This window comes from Anabas testudineus, chromosome 1 (assembly GCF_900324465.2).
Source record: "Anabas testudineus chromosome 1, fAnaTes1.2, whole genome shotgun sequence".
Lineage (NCBI taxonomy): Eukaryota > Metazoa > Chordata > Actinopteri > Anabantiformes > Anabantidae > Anabas > Anabas testudineus.
This window is the reverse complement of record NC_046610.1, coordinates 18,071,395-18,077,643: the sequence shown is the minus strand read 5'-3', so window position 1 is coordinate 18,077,643 and position 6,249 is coordinate 18,071,395.

Below are 6,249 nucleotides of genomic sequence, written 5' to 3'. Positions count from 1 at the left end.
TCACTTAAACACACATATATGCATCTAATTCGACCAGAGATTCAGAGAGGAGTATATTTAGTTGTGTATGATTCAGCTATTGGTGCTAAAGAGTGCTGTACTGTACTGTATATGCATAAATACAACAGCCTGGTCCAACTCTCAATGCCAACTTAGCACTGCTTTACTTGATGATACATCTTCATACGCAAGTAAAGAGCTCAAAATAACACCCCTCCACAACTTTCCCTCGTACAATAGCTCATTGGAGGTTGCAAAGCGGTGATGGTGATGATTTTGGCCTTAACCAAGCTGCTCCAAGTTGAGGCAGACGCTCTCTCTTCCCAGCTGAAGGCAACTGTCTCTGGATATGAGTCATCGAAAGGCCTGAGGGAAAAGGGTACCTCGGGGTGTCAGAACAGGTAGTCATTGCTAAAGACAGCGCTGAATAGAAATGGCATTGGAATTTAAGGGTGTGTCTCTGACACACAATGACTCTGTGCTTTGGTCAGATGTTGTTGTTTTAGCAGATATGACTATCACTAACTACCTGTATGTGAAAACGGTGTTTGCCTAGGTTGGTCCAAGTGGCTTTTACTGTAAAATGTCAAAGAATTCCCCATGAAAATCATATTTGTTTTAGATTATTTTGGGGCATTTTAGCATTAAATTGATGGTTTGTGGTCAGGAAGCAGACAGAAACTGTGGGAAGGGAAAAAGGAGGATGACCTTACTGGATTTGAACCATGGATATGACACTTGGGTGGTATGGCATCTTGGGTCACCTCCCAAGCTGCTTTTAGTAGGTTACATGTCACAGTTTACCTTGTTGCATGTGAGTTAAGTGTGAAACTGTCTCAGGTCTAAGGGACAAACAACTGCTACTAAACAAATAAAAACACAATCACATATTGTATTGTACTTCTGCACAGGGTCTACAGATGAAATCCAGCTGCACAGCTATGTCTGGGACCATCTAGATCTGTCCACTGTCGCTGTTAAATGAACTCATAATAAAAGATTTGGGCCTTTGCTGCCTGTGGACCAAGATAACTTAACCCTTTATTGAACAGTCAAATCACACAAGAGAACGTCAGTGTATCTGTCCATGAACTGAAGCTCAGCAGAAATGGACTCGTCCATCAAATAATAAATAATAAATAAAGCAGAGTGAAGCAAATGAATCGTACGTGAATACTGTGCAAAAACTCCCCCAAGCTAATGTGGAGAGCTGATAACGAGTTACCGAAACTTTTAGCAATTACCGTCAAAAGTAACTGAAGGATTTACATCTACACAAATTTATAAGACTGGGCAAGTTTCCACATAAACAAATGAATAAGTATCTAATTTGTTTAATTGGGTTTTTGGGCTCATCATGTTTTATATTTATGCAGAAATAGAGGAAAGGCATGTCAAAGGTTAACTAACTTTCAGGCAGCAATATGTTTAAACTCCTTTTAATAAACAGATAGTTATCAGTAAGCTTGGTACTTTGACCTTATTTTAATCCCACTGTATTCAATTGTTCAGTATAATGCCAATTTAATATTGATATTCAATGATAAAACTGAAAATAATAATTATTAATTAATAACATAACAAACATAATGAGAAATGTCGAATAACTAAATAAAATGAAAACATTACCAATGTTTATATAGCAGCATCGTGTTGTTGAGTGAGTCACACCTCTGTTTATAGCAGGCGCGGTTGAGAGAGCCACGAGGCAAAAACTATCAAACAATATTGACACTCCTGAAAACATCTAATGACGCTTAAATGTTGACTCTGGATCACACGATCTTTTGCAAAGCCGCTTGTGCAGGTGTTGTGTTACAGAAACAAATCAAGTTCGGCAAAAAACACAAATACTGGTGACTCCCAAGTAAAGCATGTGCCCACACAGCTCAGTGGGTGTGTCTGCTATAGGTGGATATTTGATGGACGCACTCCTCTTTGATTACTTGGTGTCAAGCGTTGCCAGGTGACCTCCACTACTGTCGCCTCGTCACTTTGGCAAAATTGAAGACAAATAAATGTTATAAAATATACATATCCACATGTTTACAATATAAGAAGCAGACCTGTGATTGAAACCAAAAAACAATAATGAATAAACTATGAGAAATAAGAACTGGGTCACTGGGATACTCATGGGGAAGTAAAGTCATTTGTAGGAGTCTTGTTAATGGCACAGAGTTGTCATGACTGAGTCACAGATCTCAGCCTCGCCTCCGAGCACCACTCCCTGTGTCTTAATGAAACTGTCATCGCTTCTGCCCCGCAGGGTACGAACGTAAATTCCTCATGGGAAACCAAACTAAATACATAATTCAGGAAGTTCAGTGGAAGTGTGGAATAACTTCAGAGAGGAAAAACTTATGTAACCATCTTCAGTGGAATAGTAAATACACTTACTGGATTCAGCTGAGAGCTAGTTGAAAGCATTGATATTCAACCAGGCCAAGACAATCAAAAGGACTGAAAACCTACTGGATCCTTCCAGAGGTAACTAAATCTAACTGCCAACATATCCAAAGCTGACTGATTAACACACTACATATAAGTGTCACTTCACAGTGTGAACTGTTTCCTACATTTTGTCATTAGAAATGTGCTCCAGGACTTGGGACACATGGGAACACATGGGATCCAGACTCATTGAACTGTTCACTTCTAACAGTTTTTCAGTCTTAAAATCAACATCAAACCTGCTCGACTTGAAGGTAGCGTGGGAAAGTTTGTTCTGCAACAGCAAAACACACCTGAGAAAAAACTGAAGAACATGGAGGAAGTTGGAGGAAGGGGACTCTGAGGTGTTTTCCACAGAGTGTTTCACCTGTATTTCCTTGAACTTAAGCTCTTTAGCTGTTTCCTAAGCAGGGAGCACGTTTCATATTTGAAGATACTGCTGTCCGTCTATTTCAAGTGATGGTGAGACTGATTGCACCTGTTACATCTGTGGCTTGTTACGGCCACAGATTAACCACATGCTGTTTCATTGCTGAAATCACAAACCCAGAGTAACCAGTTCATGCCATGAGTGAAAATGAAATACAAACCTGTTCATTAGAAAACTAGAGTTCTGCTGCAGCATCAGCCGGATCCCACCTACCTAAATGACATCCATTCGCTGCTGCACATCAGCCTCGTAATTCTCATCCTCACTGACACCAGGCCGTGTTTTCACTGTGCTCTCACCATCGCACCTAATCTAACAGCTAGGTTGACTGCATACACAGCATACTGTCCTCCCGCCTTGCAGATCCGTATGATGCAAGTTGAGCTCTTGGCTCGGGGCTGTGGCCTGCTGGGACGAAGCAGAAGCCAGAGAAGTGAAGGAACAGATTGGCTGAGATTACTCACTGTTGTCTGACTCTGGGGCAGGCCTGTTTGTGCAGGATGTTAGTGGGTAAACAGGGGGTATCGAGGGCCCAGAGTGTTAGTCTGCTTCCTTCCTTCCAGGATCCAGACAATTTGACAGGGAGTGTTCAGTATGCGAGGGGAGATAGGAATCGAGTCAGTAACAGAAAGGAATTCAGTTAAACAACAACACAAGAACCGAAACTCGATGCACGTGTGCTAGTTTGACACAGTATCATCCTGTTATCAGAACACTTTACAGTAACTCAACTGTAGAAAGAGTCAGAAATGAGTTCTCTCTGGACCCTTTGTGACTTTACTACATCACGAGACGACGATTTAACGATCAGCGCAACAATAACTATCACCTAGCACTCACCTCATGATGTTGTTCCACCGCACCACTCTCACGCAGACACACGTTACTACTCGCCCACCGGTAGAATTTGCATATTAAAGGGATTTTAACAGACTACTTTGGCTGAGCAAGCATACAGTAGGAAGTGACACTTCTTCAAATGAAACAGGATCTGCCTGGGGAAACGACCAGTGCTTCCTGATTATGCATCAACAGTGATATGCTTGTGTTTCACTAAAAGAGAACTACTGTGACTGTGGTTGCCAGTTCTCCAAAGCAACAGACACACATGCTGGTAAACGCATGCTTTACAGTAATGTGCAACTGAATTATTTGTCCTAATCACACTCATTTCTTTTGCACACACACACACACACACACACACACTCCCTCAGATGTTTGCGACCTCCAACTTTTGTTGGAATCTTGAGTTTTCGCTGTCACAGTCGCCACGATTTTGGTCGTGCTATAAATGAAGCGTTCCTCTTTAAAAACACCATTCACGCTGTCAGGCCCTGAGCTTGACATGATGACTCAAACACACCCTGCGGTGGTGATTGCTGATTGCAGTTTGGCTACACAAACCACATCCACTCCAATCCATCCACTACATCTTTGGAATCGCTTGTACTGACTTTATTTATTCCAAAGAAGAGTTTGTCTACCAATGTACTGATCCCATCTGGAGCTAGGGACTTCCCTTTAAACAGCTGTCATGCACAAAGTGCATCTTACGGCGTTCCCAAAATATTTAAACCTTGCAAGACTTTATTTTTAAAAAAATGTAGATTTTAGTCTTGATGATAAGGCTGAACTGTTGAGTGGGACGTCTCCATCTCTCAGGTTTTGTCAGTAAAGTCGCTCCTGCAGCTGCTGGTAATTCTACAACACCCCAGACTAAAACGTTGTAACAAAGGCAGCTCGATTTTCCTGTTACAGAGGAAGTACATGGCTCGTTCTGTCACTGCCCAGAGCAAGGACAGGAAGAGCACACTGGCCAACAGGAAACCGTTGCCTCCAGCATGCCTAACATTGTACAAAGCAACCTTTCTAATCCGAGGCTGTTAGTGCTAGAGTTATTTTATACAGGCTGCGTCCTGAACTCATTGATCCTGTCAGTCTACAATGGTACTGCCTGCCTGATCATAGAGTACAGTCTGATTTGTATTATTTAGCCAAGTTCTCTCTTTCATCTATATGAAACAAAACTGTCAAACAAAAGCGATGTACTTTTGGAAATCACCTTAACATTTCTGCCTGATACTCGTTGTGATACACCCAAACCTTCTGTGGAAACGTTAACCTGAATAAGACTCATCACACACCTGACAGTGGTCAACGTGTTCCTATTTAAGAGATGACACACATAATTAGAGGTTGGCCAATTGTTTTCTCTTCTGGGGAATTCACTGTGAAAATAAAAACTACCTCCTCATATCGAAGAGGAAGTACAGAAAACCACAGAACAGTTTAATCGCTAAGACTGAAACATGTACGGGACGCGGCCACAGAGGAGATTCCATTACAAATATTTTATTTTAAAAATATTATCAAATTATTCGAAAGTCATTTAAACATCAGAGGTCATTTGTGAGGTACTCCTCTACAATGAGGTGTAAGTTAAACATTTACTTTATGGCTGAACAGTTCTATCAGATTGTGTCAGGTTATATTAATAACAAACTGGCCTGGGATGAGCATTAATATCAGAGCTTATCTGGACTTTGTTTCTACAGTTCTATTCATTTTCTGATTTATGATTATTTATAATGTAGAAACTTCAGCTTTTCCAATCTATTTGTGTTTCGACAACATAAAACTACAATAATAAATAACCATTCAATTCTATTTAAATTTGAGTGACACTAAAGGGGATCTCCACTGATTTTACACATGAAACTTGGTTTCCCCTTCACACGGATTACACCTGTCACAGTGATGATCAGGCTTGTCTGGGACACTTCACTGTTTTAACACAAAGCCCATGTTGCACACTAGACGTCTGGACGTCACAAGATCTACCAAGCAGGATGGATTCAATGCAAGTTTGACACACAGCTATTTGCTGTTCAGGAAATCCACACAGAACAAACTGTTTGAGTCTTTTGAGTTTTATATGATCTCAGGCCTTATTTCAGTCATCGTGGACAGGATAGGGTAGTTATTGTGGTCCTTGTTACAGATATATAAAAATAACTGTACCAAAAAAGTGTTTACCAACCACCACCCTTCTCAGTACTTGCTGTTTCATTCTCACAGCCCCTACCCTTCAATGGTGAAATCACACACACACATAACCAAAAAAAAAAAAAAAAGCACAGCAATCAGCTCAGAAGAGGCTCAGCATGACCTCACACAGTCATCACCACTGAGGTCAGCAGCATCATTACCACACTGACGATGGCAGCTGCTAATATGAGTGTGAATGCAGGTGGGCAGCAGCATGGCGGTGACTCATCAGGTGATGCCCGATCCCGGCAGCCATACAAAATGGACTCTGGCTAGAGAGGAAAGCTCAGCGAGTGCATAAAAGCAGGGACAGGGAT